The sequence below is a fragment of the Balaenoptera ricei genome, chromosome 12, assembly GCF_028023285.1.
Source record: "Balaenoptera ricei isolate mBalRic1 chromosome 12, mBalRic1.hap2, whole genome shotgun sequence".
Taxonomy (NCBI): Eukaryota; Metazoa; Chordata; class Mammalia; order Artiodactyla; family Balaenopteridae; genus Balaenoptera; species Balaenoptera ricei.
In genome coordinates, this window is record NC_082650.1 from 53,276,920 (window position 1) to 53,296,119 (window position 19,200).

Genomic DNA, 19,200 nt, shown 5'->3' on the forward strand with positions numbered 1-19,200 from the left:
GACGGAAGGATCTGCTCAATGGCCTCTTTCACTGTGTTCTTTATCTGAGCAGTGACTCCATGAGCTGCTGTTAATAAGCTCAGTGTACACCACGCAAAGCCCAGAAAGGGAATCCCTCCTCTACGAAGTGGCTTGGGCTCCTTTTGCAGGGAGGATGCCCCCCACCCATCTCTCCAATCCCTTCCTCTGTCCCATCTCTCACCATCCTTTCTAGCAAAGTCTGCTTTGCTAAGACAATTTAATTAAACTAAAACAACTTCCTAGGTCCCCAGGTCATTTCTTTCTCCACCTTGTCTTCACGTGCCTTTCTTCCTCTGTACTCTATTCAAATACATTTTCTGTAATGGCTAAACATGGAACTGGGATGTAAACTCAAAAAAGAATGTTACTATTTTATTTGCAAATTTCCATAATTTCTCCAGCAATACGATGGATGAGAGTAGTGGAAGGGTTTCAGATGTCAAATCTGCAGATAGGATGTGTCAGAAAGTTGTCTCTTTGGTAATTTAAAATAATTCATTATAAACACTGTGATGCACATATGTGTAAATTAACTCTAATTTTCATTCTAGGAGTTACGGATAGCACGTGAAGGAAACTAATCAGGAAATCACCATCCAGAAGTGGTTATGTAAGCATTGTAAATATTGTTATAAAAATCTATTCCAGAGGGTATGTCAACTAGCCTAGGTGGTGTAAAAAAGACCTTTTCACTGGCTAAATGAGGAGTGTTCAAGCTTTGAGGTTGGATAGAAGACTGATAGGTCCCGCCCACCTTACATGGAAAGCGTGTACCTTTCCCGCAAGCCCATGAGCCTTACACGTTGGGGCAGTGCTCCAGGTCCAGAAATCCATCTGACCCTGCCTCTTTCCACTGCCTGGGGGGCTCTGCTGCCTGATTTCTCCAGAAGCCCAGCTGAGCAGCTGTCAGAATATTGGGATGTCCGCTCCTTCTCATGTAAGGTGCGTGTTAGTATCTGAGTGTGTGGCCTTGACCAAGATTAAAGAAAGGATACGATGATGGGTTTTGTGCCTGCTTGCTAACGAAGATTTTTTTTAAGTACGTTTAAATATTTATCCCTTCATTTGTAAAGTAAATTTTTAAAAAATTGAGATAGAATTGACATTATGTTAGTTTCAGGTGTGCAACATAGTGATTCGATATTTGTATATTAATGAAGGTTTGTATGTGTGGCAGAAATTGGCCTAAGAATGACTTTCACCATGATGACCTGCTTGGGGGTGAGATGGTGGGGGAAAGGGATACAGAGGCTCCACCCTCTTCTAACCCCAGGTACTAGCAATATTTACCACAGGGATGCCATAATTACCAAATTGTCAAATGGCTTGTGTCAATTTGCAATCCACATCTTCAGCCGTGTTTTATAATTGTTCTTGATGAAGGTAAGAAGTAAGTAGGTCCTAGTGACTAGTGGAGAGGAGCAGGAGGTTGTTCGAAATGTGTCTTTTGATCTACGTAAGGATTCTGACACTCCAGGCTTCCTGGTGCCTTTCATTTCCCTCATCTGGGAACGTGGTGGATACAAAATGATGGGACTTGGGTTCTCCAAGCTAATAACTGCTATTTCATAAAGAAGAGTTCTCTCAATGGTAAATGTTAAGTCAGGCCTGGGGAGTTCAGGACAAAGGATCAAAATATTATTTTCAAATGTGATTTTTGGCATAGAGGGCATTAGTACCTGAGACCGGGATGGAGCTACAGAAGGAAGATAATGAGATGAATCTTCAACTGTAGCATCATCACAGAAAATGTTCCACCAAGGCACCCCCCACCCTGGGTAGAGTGGCTGAGGCATCCTCCTACACACATGGTTTGGGCTGATGAAGGGTGATTCACGGAAGACAAGTGATGACCCTTCAGGAGAGGTCAGGTCTTCAAGGGCCAGATGTGGGTGGGCATCCTTAATTACAGACTGAGGAAGGTGGTGTCCATGCAGACTGAGTGATACATTTTTACTGATCCAGATGATTCGAAAACACAGAGAGATATTATCTTTGCCATTATAGTATTGGGGGGTGGGCCTTCCCCCAAGCACACTCCCCAAAAGAGTCCAGTGCTGGTGTGTCCCAGCAGTTCTCTCTTCTGTCCTGGTAAGTGCATGGAGGGAGTGGTAGCTACAGGCGGCTTTTTCTCTTTTTCAGTTTGAAACATTTGGGGGCAGATGAGTTGGTATAAAACAAGCATAATTACATGTTGACTTCAAAGATGGAAAATACCATGTATGCAAAATTCCATAACCTGCCAGGAAGGAAATTATTCACATTGACCTAATTTTATTTCTGACCTACCTACCATTGTTTAGAATAAAAATGTTGGTGGTTGACCTTATAATTCAATACTCCTATCAGAAAACATTTTTTTAAATGACAATATATTACAGAATGGAACATGCCTTCCCCTAATTACATATTTTATAAGTAACTGATAATTATGGATAGTGGGTGGCCACTTGATAGAGAATTTAAAATCTTTTTAAAAAGAAAAACTATAGAATCAGCCATTTTTTGTCTTTAATTTATTGGTCTTTTATTTCTATCATTATTATTCACTTATCATTATTAATCACTGGTTTTTTTACCTTCTTGTTTTCATGCATTGACTCAACCTAGTTTATGTCTAAATTTCTGGTGAAATGCCACATTATTTCACAACAGCTTTCCGGTTCCTTTTATTTTAGGTGCTAGGGAAGACACTGAAAAGTAGAGATCAAAGGAATCTTGGCAATCATTCAATTCAATCCCCTCACTCCAAAGATGAAGAAATCAGTGTCAAAAAAATTGACACAGCTTATCCAAGGTTGCACAGCTGGTTTGTGGCAAAGATGGATTTAGAACCTAAATCTCATGACTGCTGGGCCAGGGCTCCTTCCCCCAAATGATACTGCTCCCAATTTCCCTGTCCATTCCATATTTTAAAATTCTGACTCTTCTCCTTTGAGTGAATTTAGACCTTTAAAAAATTTTTGTGTCAAGATGGAATTTTCCTCATCCATACCTCTTGCCTTTTCTCTTCTCATACCTTGTGGGATCTTTGGGAGAAATTAAAAGGAGATTTAAAAAAATTTTGCTACACCTAAAAAAAGTCAGGGGAGGGAGATAGCCAACATAAGCAAGACTTGCTTGTCATGTAAATGCTGCAGTTTGAAGAATCTGAAAGACACAAAGGTATTTATTTATTTATTTATTTATTTAAATTGAAGTACACTTGATTTACAATGTTGTGTTAATTTCTGCTATACAGCAAAGTGATTCAGCTATACATATATATACATTCTTTTTTTTTATGTTCTTTTCCATTATGGTTTATCATAGGATATTGAATATATTTCTCTGTGCTATATTCAACTATATTGAATATAGTTCTCTGTGCTAGGACCTTGTCGTTTATCCATTCTATATATAAAAGCTTACATCTGCTCACCCCAATCTCCCACTCCATCTCTCCTCCAACCCCCTTCTACCTTGGCAACCACCAGTCTGTTCTCTATGTCCGTGATTCTGTTTCTGTTCAAAGAAACAAAGGTTTTTAAGATCAGCTAAGGCTCCCTAGTTGGAAACCAGGACACAGGTAGGATCTGGAGAACAGGCAGAGAATAATAACAGACCAAGGGGATGCTAGAGGTGCAGTTATGGAAGAGAAGCTAGAAAGAGAGAAGGGAATTGGCTTCCCATCCATGGAGGACCCTGTGTGGATTGATAGGAGAGATTTGGCACCATCCTTTAGACTCCATGTGATTGGGTGATCGGCTAATGGTGGGACTCTCTTTTCGGTAGTAGGCTCTATGTGTACACTTATGAACCCAATTTAAGAGTTACCTTGAAAATTTAGGCATATTGGTTAAGTTTGAGTTTTAATACTACTACTCTGCTGTTTGGAACCCTGTACCACTGCAGCTAATCTGGGCTTTCCTAAAATAGCTCTTATTATTGCTATGTCAAGCTGTCCCATAGGGCACTTGCTTAAGGAGGGTGCAGAGAACTGTACAGGATGCATGACTAGAGTGATGCTTGGGGCGCTTCATTTTTTTTTTTTTTTCCTCAATCCACCCTTACCTGCTGACTTCTAGACCATTTCACCTTATATGAGCATAATGCAGTATAAAGGTTGTAGCCTTTGGCATTGGACAGATCCAAATTCTAATCTCTACTTATTAATTCCTAGTTGAGGACAAAGTTTCTTTAACTACCCAAATCTCAATTTTTCCATTTCTAAAATGACAGTATTGATATATACTCCGTAGGGTTGTTGTGAGAACTAAATAATATGGGTAACTGTATGGTCAGGCCGCTCAAGATGGCTGTCCTCTTGCTCTTTACGCATCCCCTGCTGGACCAGTCCCTGCTTCACCTGTACCCTACTCACATGACTATCCGATCCTCTTAATCATAGGGCTTAATCAGTAACTACCTATGCGCTTGCCCCCTGCCCCAGCCACTGGTTTTCCTGGTACATGATAAGCCAACCTGACAACAGTTTCCCCTATAAATGGTAGCCTCCTTCTCCCCTGAGTGGCCAAGGTTCCTGACTGCATCCATACATGGTAGGGTATTGCTCCAGGACTTTGCTTCAGACTTATAAGATTCCCTATCCAATAAATGGTTGATGTCTCTGTCTCTGGGCTCTTTCTTGGGTCTTGCAGCTGGGCAATTACATGGCTTGCAGGCCTGTGGGGAACAACTAACAGTAATACACTGAGACAGTGCTTGGCACACAATTGTTGATAAATGGTGACTTTTATTTTTCTGGCACTACTGAGGAGAGGAGGGAGGGAGATGAATGTCCCGGGGGGGGGGGGGGGGGGAAGGGGCAGGAATTTCTTTATCCTTTGAAAGGGGGAAGGTTGGGAGATGGTAGGGATGCCTGGTAGGAATAATGAGTTGGCAAGAAGAAGGATGGATGGAGAGAGGAAATGCAGGATAGGAAAAAAGAAGGATAGGGTGGAGAAAACAGACAAGAGCCCCAGAAGGAAGGGCAAAAAATGTCCATGAGCAGGTACAGAAGGTGTTTTCATAGCCCCTTTCTATGAAAGTGTCCTTGTACTGGCAGCATTGACCTCACCCAGGAATTTGTTAGAAATGCAGAGTTTCGGGCCCCTCCCCAGACCTTCTGAATCAGAATTCACATTTTAACAAGATCTCAGGTGATTCCTATGTCCACTAATCTGTTGATGTTGTTTTCCTCTGCTGGGGGTTAAACAGATTCAAATCAACAGGAAGGCCCCTGGGGCTTTGTGTGATCTCTGAATTTACCAGGAAGTTGTCCCAGTTAAACAGGTGGGGTCCAAGATCCAGGGTGTGTCACTCCCCTTGGCACTCTGATCTGGACAGAGGTGCTCCAAGCCAGAGTCAGGCTGGAGGCTCTGAGGGATTCTTAGAACTTCTCATCTGGAGCCAAAGTAACAGGCGTGGAGGAACTAAGGCGTGGTTAACATTCTTTCTCTATGGAGGAAACAGGAAGAGAATTAGGACTGTCCTTTAGACATGTCTGGTCACCCGGGGGGGGGCACCCTGCCTGACATGCATGCTGCCACACGTCCCTTCAGCTCCTGCTGCCCTTTCCCGCCCCTGAACAATGGGAGCATTTTTGTCTGTGCCCTGCAGGGAGGGTCTGCGTCACAGGTGCATGGGAAAGAACACTAGGCTCATGCCCTGGGGCGACCACTTCCCTGGTCCCTGTTCCCTGACATATAATAAAACCTTAGTATTGTGATGTGAGATGCCCAGGGTTTCCCAGGGCAGTGGGGACTGGAACTGTGGCCTTCCGGAGACTGTCCTACTGGATTGCACCCCTAAGTCAGCAGCCAGGCATGTGGTGAAAATGAGAGAAGTTGCTGGATATAAAAAGAAAGAAAGTGTTGGGTCTGGGGTCAACAGGAGAGCATTTGCCGTATCAAAACAGTGGTGGCCTCCACTCAGACCTGCCAGCTGTCAGGGCCAGAGTGGCCAGATGATCTTTTTTTTTTTAAAACCTTGTTTTTTTAATTAATTAATTTATGGCTGTGTTGGGTCTTCGTTGCTGCGCGTGGGCTTTCTCTAGTTGCGGCGAGCAGGGTCTGCTCTTTGTTGCGGTGCGCGGGCTTCTCATTGCGGTGGCTTCTCTTGTTGCGGAGCACAGGCTCTAGGCGTGCGGGCCTCAGTAGTTGTGGCACGTGGGCTCAGTAGTTGTGGCACGTGGGCTCAGTAGTTGTGGCACGCGGGCTCAGCAGTCGCAGCTCGCTGGCTCTAGAGCGCAGGCTCAGTAGCTGTGGTGCACATGCCCAGTTGCTCCGCGGCATGTGGGATCCTCCCAGACCAGGGCTCGAACCCGTGTCCCCTGCATTAGCAGGCGGATTCCCAACCCCTGTGCCACCAGGGAAGCCCCCCAGATGATCTTTATTACAAGAAAAGCTAGAAGTCCAGACTTTCATGTTAAATTTTCTGATTTTAAAGGCTGACAGTGAATTCATTTTTTAAAACCCTGATGCTCATACAAAACACATTTGAGGGCTGGATGCAGCCACAAGCTGCCAGTGTGTGACGTCCTTCCTAAGTCTCGTAAGAGAGGAGAATTGAAATTTTCACCTGACTGGAAATAGGCAAACAAGACAAAGTCTCTTGCATTGCTGTTTGCCCCAGTGTGGTAGGCCCTGGCAATGCCTACCTGATGAGGATGAAGATACTGATTTACCTTTCCAGATGGACACAGTTTGAATGAAATATGGCTGTCACACCCTTTTCATTGCAACTAAACCAAAAATACAAAACATTCAATAAGTCACGTATAATGGGATGAGGAGAGCCTATCATAATTAGTTGATTAATCATTGTCAGCCTCTTGTCGTGTGCTGATACATGAGTAACGTTATGTTCGGAGTATTGATTGCATCCAAGCTAGAATTCCTTTGAGGCTGTCACCTGAAGGACACTGTGACCACAGAGGTCCACCTCAAGTTACTGCCTTTTGCAAAGTGGTAATGGGGTGCACAGCCAGGTGTAATTTAAGCACATCTTCCTACAGGCAGTGGGGGGTTATAGCTGCACTGCTGTAGCTGTATTGCTTTCAGCTTTCATGGGAATCTTTACTGAAACAGAAACCTAATTCCATTTAGGTTAATAATGTGCCCACTCAGTCTTCCTTTCCAGAACTAGCCTGATCTTTAAACTTTCTGAGGGGAGACTGGCAGTGATTCCTCATTGCAGGTAGATATCTCATCAGATAAAGCAGGGTTAGGAAAGGCTTACATTTTTACCATGAGTCATTTTGATTTTTTTTTTCTTTCATGGTGAACGTGCAGTAACTCTCTCTCATCTCTGAATGCATTGGGGCTAAAATCATGGTGTAGGACGCAGGAGTTGGCATTTGTCTCCCAGATGCACCAACCTGAAGTTCAGGAGCGGGATGAGCTTGTATTCAGGTTTCAACCCAGGACTATAGCTATTTCTTTTTTTTTTTTAATTTTATTTATTTATGGCTGTGTTGGGTCTTCGTTTCTGTGCGAAGGCCCTCTCCAGTTGCGGCAAGCGGGGACCACTCTTCATCGCGGTGCACGGGCCTCTCACTATCGCGGCCTCTCTTGTTGCGGAGCACAGGCTCCAGACGCGCAGGCTCAGCAATTGTGGCTCACGGGCCTAGTTGCTCCGCGGCATGTGGGATCTTCCCAGACCAGGGCTCGAACCCGTGTCCCCTGCATTGGCAGGCAGATTCCCAACCACTGCGCCACCAGGGAAGCCCAGGACTATAGCTATTCATTCCAGCTCTGCTCTTTTAATCAGGGCTCCCCTTGTGTGATTAATGGCTGTGAAAATAAAGTATGGGGGCTGAAGGGGAGTCTGGGAATATAACAACCGAGATGCAACTTTCATCTTTCCTACTCCCAAACCCCCAATTTCTTCCTCTCTGGAACCAAATAAGCTGCTAACTCCTGTGGGCGGCTGGGTACGAGTGAGGCCTTGGGCTTTGGTGGGTTCCAAGTAGAGAGAATTGTGAGGTTCCTTCTTCTCCCAGTGGGTTGGGCAGGTGCCTAGAGAATAATGTCAAAGGCCAGGAGTGGGAGCAGCAAACCCGGGGAAGAGTTGGGCTGTTGGGGATACAGTCAGCACAGGCCCCGTGTGTCTGTGCTGGGCTTCCCACCCCAAGAGGTGAAGAAGGAACTGAATGGGGACTGGGTCCTCTACCCTGTAGCTGGGCCAGTGTGAGAAGTCTGGAGGGAAGGGTTTCCTGCAGCTTCTATAAGTCAGCCCGTGGGGACAGAGATTGCTTCTGCCATCTGTGGGATTCTCATCACTTGGGACTCATAAACCACCACGTCCTAAGACGTGAAGAGCTCACACAGAAAAATACCATGCCATCTAAAAGGGGCCAGCAGCCAGAGAGAAAAAGCAAAATACATTCCCAGCAAGATGAAGCTCTGAGAGGCGTGTCTGAGTGGGGGAGGGACAGGGATATGAGCTTCCATGACAAAATAGCAACTGCTGGTGGGTGGAAAGAGAGGGAGAAAAAAATAAAATTCCAAAAGTCTAAGGGAGGAGAATGGAAAGTAAAATGATTCTAAACCTCTCATCTTATTGGAGTGAGGGAGAATCAGAAGAGAGCTGAAGCATCTCTGTGGGGAAATGATGCAAACTGGGGAGGAAAATAATGTCTTGTTCTCAGAAAAATATATATATAAATTTTTTAAAAATCTGTATAAGAAGGAGTTAGGCTCCCAGGTCACCTCTCTTGCCTCACCCAGGATGAGTGGCCCTCCACTGCCTCCTGGCCAAAGACTCTCCAAGAGGCTGAACCACAGGGATTCTGGACTAAAGGCCACCAGGCACACCGAGGCAAAGAAACCACACTGAAAATGGGGACTAGGAGGAAAGTGGGTTACAGAAAGGTGGGATCCCTGGGCCCTGGTCTTCTTCTGTGCCTCACCTCTCAGACACTAGTAGCCATGCTTATCCCTCTCAGAAGGGAACTGGAGGTTTCCCCTTGGAGGACCTGACCAGCTCCGGGGAGAAGACTTAAAGATATTGATAGTTAGAAACCCCCAATGAAACAGCGCTGCAGGGAAGCCCACCAGTCAACAGATTCCACCCACACACCGAACTCCTAAACTGCCATCTAGTACAGCATTCTTTTTTTAAAAAGTTGAAGTATAATTGATTTACAACGTTTCAGGTGTACAGCAAAGTGATTCAGTTATACACACACACACACACATATACATATTATATATTCTTTTTCAGATTCTTTTCCATTATAGGTTATTGATATTCAAGATATTGAATACAGTTCCCTGTGCTATACTGTAAGTACTTGTTGTTTATTTATTTTATATACAGTAGAGTGTATCTGTTAATCCCCAATTTTTAATTTATCCCTCCTCCTCTTTACCCTTTGGTAACCATAAGTTTGTTTTTTATGTCTGTAGTACATCACTCTTAAATATGAGCAAATAATCAAGGATCACCAGATATGTGAGAAAAATCTAACATGAAAGGCAGAGACCAGAAAGAAAGATAAAAAAATTTGGAAAAAAGGAAAAAGTATAGGCAACAGAAGAAAACTTTAAAAGTCCTCAGTATCTCTGGAGAGAAAAGGTATTCAAGAAACAAAAGAAGCAATCAAAAAGTAACATTTAGAGAACAATTAATAGATATATATATATTTATTTATTTATTGAAGTCTAGTTGATTTACAATGTCATGCTAATTTCTGCTGTACTGCAAAGTTGTTCAGTTATACATATATATACATTCTTTTTTTAAATATTCTTTTCCATTATGGTTTATCATAGGATACAGAATATACCTCTCTGAGCTATACAGTAGGAGCTTGTTGTTTATCCATTCCATATATAATAGTTTACATCTACTAACCCCAACCTCCCACTCCATCCTTCCCCCAAACCCCTCCCCCTTGGCAACCACAAGTCTGTTCTAATAGAGATACATTTTTAATTGGAGATTAAAAATAGGATAGCAGGGCTTCCCTGGTGGCGCAGTGGTTGAGAATCTGCTTGCCAATGCAGGGCACACGGGTTCGAGCCCTGGTCTGGGAAGATCCCACATGCCGCAGAGCAACTAGGCCCGTGAGCCACAACTACTGAGCCTGCGCGTCTGGAGCCTGTGCTCCGCAACAAGAGAAGCCGTGATAGTGAGAGGCCCGCGCACCGCGATGAAGGGTGGCCCTCACTTGCCGCAACTAGAGAAAGCCCTCGCACAGAAACGAAAACCCAACACAGCCAAAAATAAAATAATAAATAAAATTAAAAAAAAAAAATATGATAGCAGAAAGGAAAAATTCAAGAGAAGAATTAGATGAAATATTGTCAATTTTAGCAAACAGAAATACAGGACTCTCAGTTCGATCTGAATTTCAGAAAACAACAAATTTTTTTAGTATAAATATGTCCCAGGCAATACTTTGTTTGTCTGAAATTAATATTTACCTAAGTATCCTATATTTTATCTAGTAACCCTAGTTACAAGACAAATTTGGTGAAATCTCCAAGAAAATATAACCAGAGAGAGAGAGAGGCATAATAAAATCAAAGATCATTTGAGGAAATCCAATATTTGAATGATAAGGAGTTCTAGAAAAAGAGAACAGAGAAAACAGACGGAAAAAATTATCTAGGAAATTTCCCAGAACTGATTGAGAGAGTCTACCCAGAGCCAAGCACAAGGATAAAAAAATCTCTGACAAAACACATCATTATGGGACTTCCCTATTGACACAGTGGTTAAGAATCCACCTGCCAATGCAGGGGACACAGGTTTGAGCCCTGGTCTGGGAGGATCCCACATGCCGCGGAGCAACTAAGCCCATGCGCCACAACTACTGAGCCTGCGTTCTAGAGCCCACAAGCCACAACTATGGAGCCCACGTGCCTAGAGCCCATGCTCCACAACAAAGAGAAGCCACCGCAATGAGAAACCCATGCACCGCAATGGAGAGTAGACCCCGCTTGCCACAACTAGAGAAAACCCGCTCTCAGCAACGAAGACCCAACGCAGCCAAAAATAAAATAAATTAATTAATTAATTAAATTAAATTTTTAAAAAATCATTATAAAGTTGCATAGCACTAAGGACAAAACAGTGAAAGATCAAGCCACATACAGAGGATTAGGAATGAGAACAGCAAAAATTTTCTACAGAAAACAAGGGAGCAATGCCTTCTGAATTCTCAGAGAAAATTTATTTCTGGTCTAGAATTCTATACCCCAGCTAAACAGACCATCAGATCTGAAGGCAGAATAAAAATTTTTTTCTGGAATCTTTCAAAAAACTTAACTTATATGTACCCTTTCTCAGAAAGCTATTGGAGGATGTGCTCCATCACAATGTGAGAGTTAACCAAGAAAGAAGTTAAGGACCGCAGGAGAGAGAGTCGGGCAATCCCTAAAATGATAAAAGATGGAGATTTTAGGAAGATAACTGAATATATATATATATTCTTTTTCAGATTCTTTTCCATTATAGGTTATTACAAGATATTGAATATAGTTCCCTGTGCTAGTAGGTCCTTGTTGTGTATCTATTTTATATATAATAGTCTGTACCTGCTAATCCCAAACTCCTAATTTATCTCTCCCCCTCCCCGTTTTCCCTTTGGTAACCATAAATTTTTTCTGTGTCTGTGAGTCTATTTTTGTTTTGTAAATAAGTTCATTTGTATCATTTTTTTTAAGATTCCACATATAAGTGATATCATATTATATTTGTCTTTCTCTGTCTGACTTCACTTAGTATGATAATCTCTAGGTCCATCCATGTTGCTGCAAATGGCATTATTTCATCCTTTTTTATGGCTGAATACTATTCCATTATAAATATATACACCACATCTTTGTTATATATTCATCTGTTGATGGACATTTTGGTCCTAAAAATATTTTAAAATAAAATTTAGCAAACATTCCTAATAAGGTAAATTAGAAACAGAAGAAAAAAAGATAAAATTTATAAAAATGATAAAACATTAAAGACTACAAAAAATAAGAACAAATATTATCCTAAATGACAAAAGGAGAATGGTAGGAGATTTGGTCTTGAGAGGTAGCAACTCCTACATCATAAAGAACTTTTTTGTGCCTGTGAAATTAAGAATGTTAAACTCTTTCTTTCCTAGAGTCCCCAAAATGTGAAGGACCACCTGCATTAGAAGCACTTGTTTTAGGGTCCCAGGAGTCTACATTTCAAACAAGAGACCCAGGTAAGTCTGTTTTGGATTAACTTTTTTTTTAATACTTCTTTTTTTTTTTGCTTTTAAAAAAAGTTTTATTGAGATATTTTACATAGCATAGAATTTACCCATTTTAAGTGTACAATACAATGAATTTTAGTATATTTACAAAGTTATACAATCATCTACCAGAATCTAATTTTAGAACAACTCCATTACTCTAAAAAGAAGTTTGTGCCCATCTAGTCACTCCCTATTCCCGCCTCTAGCCCTAGGCAGCTACTAATTTTCTTTCTTTCTTTCTCTATATATTTTCCTTTTAGGATATTTCACATAAGTAGAATCATACAATAGGTGTTATTTTGTGTCTGGCTTCTTTCACTGAGCACACTTTTGAGGTTTTGGATTAACTTTGAGAACCACTACTTAGGACAACAGAAGTTACCAGAGGGTTCAAACTGAGGAGCAACAAAATCGGATTTTCAAAGACCTCCTCCTTCCTCTTCTCCCCCCAGCGCACCCATCCCCACATGGAGGGCCAGTAGGGTTGTTACTCTAGCTACACCATTTCCTATGGAAAAGTTGGGTCATGTCGCCATTCAATGCCAGAAAAGTTACTGGAAGTGGCCTTGGTTCCTGAAGCATCAGGTTTCATCTCATTCACAGTAAACAGCAAGATAACATCTTCCTGGGACAGGGAGAGAAATAAATGCTGAGTCGTGTCTGAGAATCTGAGCTGGTCTATCTTGGTTTTGAAAGTTTTGTTTTTTTTTAAATTCCGTAATAACAAAACTTAAAATAGCTCTCAGAGGTGGTCAGTGTCATTTTTGCAAGTGCTGGAGGAAGAAATCAGGGCAGAGGGAGTCCTCCAGGTGGGTCTCAGAGCCCAACTTGCAGCTGTTTTCATTCAGAATTCGGTGACATTGGAAAAGCAGATGTGCCATCTCTAGAGATCTGGGGAGCAACCGTCCTAGAAGCCATAGGGCATCTCAGGAAACTTAAATAGCAACAATGAAAACAAACCGTCTTTCTGATCAGTTGGTTCGACCAAGGGGACTTAGTGAAGCCTTTTCCAGCCCTGGGAGACTTTTTGAACAGAAACTCTAGGCAGTGGTTCTGAAACTTAGCCTATGTCAGAATGACCTGGAGGGCTTGATTAACACTGCTCGCTGAGCACCATCCCAGAGTTTCTGATTCAGTAGATCTGGGTGCAGCTAGAGATTTGGCATTTCTAACAAGTTCCCACGTGTTACCGAGACTTCAGGAATGACTACCCCGTAGTAGGCAAAAGCAATCTGCTCAGCAACATTTTTTTGCTGGGCAATGGCTTTATGCCCCTACTGAAAGGGAAAACTAGGGATGCCGATGGGAGGCATGTTGGGGTCACACTCAGAGGTCTGCAGGGTTGTAATAAAACACTCCTCTCGAGGCCAAGGAACAGACTTGGACCTACTTGGACCTATGTACCTTTTTACAACAATCAAACCACAAATATCTGATCAGTGACTATCACAACTATAGCTCCCATTTATTGAGCACTATCTGTATGCCAGGCACTCCATAGACATTTAAGCTTCACAGCAGCCCTATGGCTCGCTGCACACTGACCCTGCCAGTCATATCCCACCCCAGGGCCTTGGCACTGGTGGGTCCCTTGGTCTGAAATGTGCTTCCCTCACACAGCTCTCTCCTACTGTCCTTTTGGGTCTTTGCACAAACACCGTCTTGTCAGAGAGGGCTTCCCTGGTCACCCCTTCTAGAATCTCACCCCCCACCCCTGCCCCCAAACTTCCATTCCCCACCTTCACAGCCTTATTTTCTCTCCTGAGCACTTATCACTAGTGTTCTATATATTTGGCTTGTTTTGTTTATTTTCTGCTTCCCTCATTAGTACGCAGGCACCAGGGCAGGGATTGTGTCATTGTTGTTTCTCTAGGGCCTAGAACTGTCTGGTACATAGTTCACAGTCCATACTTACTGGTAAAATGAACAAATGAAACCTGCAGAGCGCTAAGCCTTACTTTGCAGGGACATGCAGAATTTGGTAACATGATGATTAGGGCCTGTCAACTAAAAAGCCTTCACATCTGGCATGATTTCACTGGTGCTGTTTAAATGCGAGGGAGGAAAATAAGTAGAAATTAGAACAAAGAGAGGATGGGCACTGGGGGTTAGGGGTGGGAGCAGGCTGGGCTGAGTAGAAGCCCGGCAGTGGCACAGCTCACCTCGGCCCTCAGGGGAGTTGCCCCTCGAGTCTCCTGCCGAGGGGGGCTCTCAGTGGGTGGGTACGTCCCCGGGGCTCCTACTGGGGGCAGAAAACAGCTGCTGCAGTCGGCAAGCATGGAACCCCCTGGCCAGCCTAGCTGCTGGAAAGCAGGACTGGTTTCTGAAATGACAAAGAAGGGTTAGTTGAAAAGAGTAGCTTTCGCATATCCCAGCCAGCTGACACTGGAGGGGACCGGAGCTAGGTTTTCACCCAGAAGTGGCAGCTGGCACAGCAGCATGACGGCAGGAAAGACGCAGGGTCAGAGAGAGGCCGGCCGTGAGCCAGCAACCATACCCCTGAGGCAAAAGGAAGAATCGAGACCTATGATTTAACTGCGTAAACAGACTCTGATTGGAAACACTCTCTGATAGCGTCCATGCCACTTGGAAAATATGAAACATTTCCTTTCTTGGCACCTATTTCTAAAGGACAGGCTGCGGTGTTGACTACTTTGTAACAATATACATATTCAATTCCTTAATGAACTCCAGGCCAGCGTGCCTTTTCTCCTGTGTGAACATGAAAAAAAAAAAAAGAAAGAGGACTTCCCTGGTGGCGCAGTGGTTGAGAGTCTGCCTGCCAATGCGGGGGGCTCGAGCCCTGGTCTGGGAGGATCCCACATGCCGCGGAGCAGCTGGGCCCGTGAGCCACAATTGCTGAGCCTGCGCGTCTGGAGCCTGTGCCCCGCAACAAGAGAGGCCGTGGATGGTGAGAGGCCCACGCCCCGCGATGAAGAGTGGACCCCGCTTGCCACAGCTGGAGAGGGCCCTTGCACGGAAACGAGGACCCAACACAGCCATAAATAAATAAATAAATAAATAATTAAGTAATTAATTAATTAATTTTTTTTAAAAAAAGAAAGAAAGTGGCAGAATAGTTGAGTTCCTGGCGCTGTGCACACCGGCAGGTGCTCAGGTCACGCTGCACAGCACAGCACCCCAGGGAAAAAAGAGGAAAAAAATATATAAAATAATGTGAAAGCCAAGAAACAGACTTCACCCACAGTGATCAACTGACCAACAACTGGGTTCAATTAGATTTGATTCCACAAACAGTCACTGTAGAAATCAACTCAGGGTGGAAAGTCCTTTTCTAAATAAAATCCAAAGTGTGATAGTGATGATCGGGTCCCCAGTGTTAAAGGTCCTTGAAGTGTCGAGGAGGTAATTTGGCAAATCTTACCTCCTGTCTCCATCAAGAGAACACGGAGGACCTCCCGAGGACTGCAGAGTAAAGAGTGCACGGGTCCCAGCGCGATAAAGGGCAGTGCTGCGATATGGTAAGCCGAGGGAGGAGCTATGAGGCTAAGGGCTTGGTCTGGGGGAGCGGAACTGTTGATAGAGGTTGTTTACTAAAGGGCGCCCAGGTCAAACATGCAGGGAACACATCAGGTGAAACAGGTAAATGGGTCTCTTTACTGTATTCTTCCATAAGCTAAGGTGCCCTGGGAATCTACGAGAAGACCACAGTATAGAGTGTTTCTCAAATATTTGACCCTAGAAACCTTTTTTCAAAAAACCTACATTAGAAAAAAAAAACTGCTCTAAGCCTAGGTATCCCTCTGCACCTGGGCTTGGGAAGAAGGCTGTGGGCTAAGTGTGCCGTTTATAAGCAGATTCTACTAGATTGGTAGGGAAGGACTTGTTATCACTGCGTTAGTGAGTTCTTGAAAGGGCTATTAAACTTCCTCAAGCCTCTAAACCTGACTGTGACAAACAGTGACCTGGAGAGGATGCCTTCCCGCAGATGGGAGAACTCAAGCTAGGCCTTTCCTGGATACGCTCTCACCAGGCAAAGCTTCAAACCATGCCATGGGAGTCGAATCTTTTTCTTTTTTTAAAGTGCTGTTTGCAACTTACCAAATTGATTTTATCAATCTCTAAAGGGTTGCAATTTGAAAAATACCAAATTCAATCTAAACTTAAGCATGTTAAAAGCCTTAGACCTCTTCCTCCAAAGAATTCCATACTAATTATCTCCTGGGGTAGAATGGGCAGGAGAGGCCTTAGGGCTGGGTTTTTCCTTCAGGAAAAGTAGTACCAAATACCTTCTTCGGGCAATACGAGATCTTGACTAGGCCCTGCTTTTGGAAAAGAACAGGGAAAACTGTGATTAAAACTGTTGTTAAAATGAGGCTTTCAAATTTTAAGTGTGATTCTGTCGTCCTAGCTATAAACAATTCACAGCTGTTCTCGAGATTTGTTCTAATTGAGATCACAGGTGAGAACGCAGATAAGGGGATGATGCGGATTCGGACTGTGGCGTTGGGCGTCTCCCAGGCAGTCTTACCTGAAGACACTCTTTCCTCCCTTCACCTCATAATTCGTGTCTGAATGCCACTTCCTGGACCCTGAGCCAGGCTCAGCCTCTGAGGGAGAGAGGACCTAACCAAACTGACCTAACTCCGGACCCCAAAAGGCCTCCTGGTGCCTCGAGAAAGGTAAGAAAGATTAGTGATTTTAAAAGATTCTGTTCATACCTTTCTAGCATATCAGAAAGGCCTGGACCCCCAGGGTACGGTTCCCCAGGTCAGACAGCGCCTTCTCCCAACCCTTTGGTGCACAAAGGGCGCGTCCAACAAAAGTTTTTTTAACTACCAATTGAATGTGATATTTTGCAAAGTACTGTGGTTTTTCAGGCTTTAACTTCGAGGGGTCTCGAAAATATTTGTGTTCTCATTTTTCCTTTTCCACTCTCTTCTGTTCTCGATTCATTTGATTTCCTTCTGAGCATTTTGGCTGCAGCGTTCCCCGTGATTGTCCCTTGGAGTAATATCTGGACTCTAAAATACAATCTTCTTGTTTGGAAAATTAAAAAGAAAAATAGAAGTGTAGGTACTGGGGCCTGAGGAGCAGCGGGAGAGAAATGGGGTGGTGTTGGGGGCTAAGGAGAAGGGCAGTAGCCCAGTTAGAATGGCAAAAGCCACTGTAATTTCAAGACTGAAAAAAACTGGATTTTACCGTGCTAAATCAATTTAACTGTTCAAATGATTATTGTTCCCCTGTTGTTTATAAAAACATGTGAAATGAATGGAGACAGATTCACACAGACTTGAAGAGTTTTCGGAAACCATGCGTATACCCACAAGGTCTGCTGTAGTTTTGCCCAGTGTTGTGAATCTCATCAATCCTATTGTCTGCAGAAATGAGACAGTAAAGCCTGGTGGTCAAGGGGCGGGGGAGGTGTCTCTGCACTGATTCACTGTGTAACCTTGGGCAAGTCACTTGACCTTGCCAAGCCTCAGTTTCCTCGTTTTTAAGTGGGCATTACTCACAATTGTACCCACCATTTAGGATTGTTGTTAGGATTTAATGAAGTAATGTATGGAAAGCACTTACTACAAAGGCTGTCATATGGTGAATGCTGAATAAATTTTGTTATGAAACGCTACATGAATAAAGCTACTGCAAGTAAACCAAGATTTAGCTTTTGGCAGAGTTTCATTGAAAGCCATCTGAGAGAAGGCCGGCAAGGGGAAAAGTCCTTGTAGGCCTTTTGCTTCGTGTATAAGCACAGCAGATTTCAACCAGGAGCCATTTGCCCTTCAAGAGACATTTTCTGTCTGAGATACTTTTGGTTTGTCATACTGGTGGGGGTGGGGAGAGCTACTGGCATCTGGTGGGTAGAGACTGGAGCTGCTGCTCAACATCCTACATCGCACAGGACAGCCCCCATGACAAAGAATTCTCTGGCCCCAAATGCCAATCATGTGAGGTTAAAAAAAAAATTGACCTAGAACTGTCCCGTTAACATCTCAGGTCTAGGGGTTATACTTACCTTTATGGCTCCGCCCCCAAAAAAGTTGTAAATGAAGTCTCAAGAGAATAAAATTCTCAATTCCCTAAGGGCCAAACCCCACTGGCAAAGAAGAGATGTAACAAAATTAGGAAATGCAGATTTTAGTATCACCGGAGATAGAACCCTGGTATTTATCCACAGCTGTTTCAGGCTTTCAATGTTGAGGTGAACTGGTGGAATCACAGAGGCCTATGGAGGTAGGTTAGACCAATGAAAGCATGGGCTCACTTTGAAGAATTTAGTTTGGTGGGAAGAGAAATTTGTGATGTTAACTTGGGGCCTGAGATTAAAGCACAGATGTGCTGAATCTAAGGGGAGTATCTTGGTTGATAATTCCTCAGGCCTACTTAAAAATAAATATAAATCAGGGTAGATCCTTTCAGGAAGACTTGTTTTGATTCAAACAAATTTACGGCTGGCCCTTCATGTCTGTGGGTTCTGCATTCGAGAATTCAGCCAACTGGGGATTGAAAATATTCGGTAAAAATATGTTGAATAGAAGTGGTGAGAGTGGGCATCCTTGTTTTTTTTCCTGAATTTAAGCAGGAAGGCTTTCAGCTTTTCACTGTTGAGTATTATGTTTCATGTGGGTTGTCGTAAATGGCTTTTATTATGTTGAGATATGTTCCCTCTATACCCGCTTTGGTGAGAGTTTTTATTATGACTGGATGTTGAATTTTATCAGATGCTTTTTCTGTGTCTATTAAGATGATTATGTGTTTTTTGTCTTTTCTTTTGTTAACGTGGTGTATCACGTTGATTGACTTGCTTATGTTGAACCATCCTTGTGACCCTGGAATGAATCTAACTTGATCATAGTGTATGATCTGTTTTATGTATTGTTGGATTCAGTTTGCTAATATTTTGTTGAGGATTTTGCATCTATATTCATCAGAGATATTGGCCTGTAATTTTCTTTTTTTGTAGTGTCTTTGGTTTTGGTACCAGGGTGACGGTGGCCTCA

The 19,200-nt window shown here is 43.2% G+C and overlaps 1 protein-coding gene across 3 annotated transcripts in view; it reads left to right on the forward strand.

The window, feature by feature from the left end:
- The window catches only part of RTN4IP1 (reticulon 4 interacting protein 1), a 148,466-nt gene that overhangs the window by 24,243 nt on the left and 105,023 nt on the right, over positions 1 to 19,200 (forward strand). The window contains exons 3-6 of one of the 3 annotated variants that reach the window (XM_059941490.1): positions 573 to 631; positions 12,119 to 12,202; positions 15,638 to 15,717; positions 16,659 to 16,878. The gene's annotated coding sequence lies outside the window, so the exon portion shown is untranslated. Of the gene's footprint in view, positions 1 to 572; positions 632 to 12,118; positions 12,203 to 15,434; positions 15,718 to 16,410; positions 16,879 to 19,200 lie in introns of those variants that run through there. The other 2 variants (XM_059941491.1, XM_059941492.1) reach the window with 2 other exon arrangements.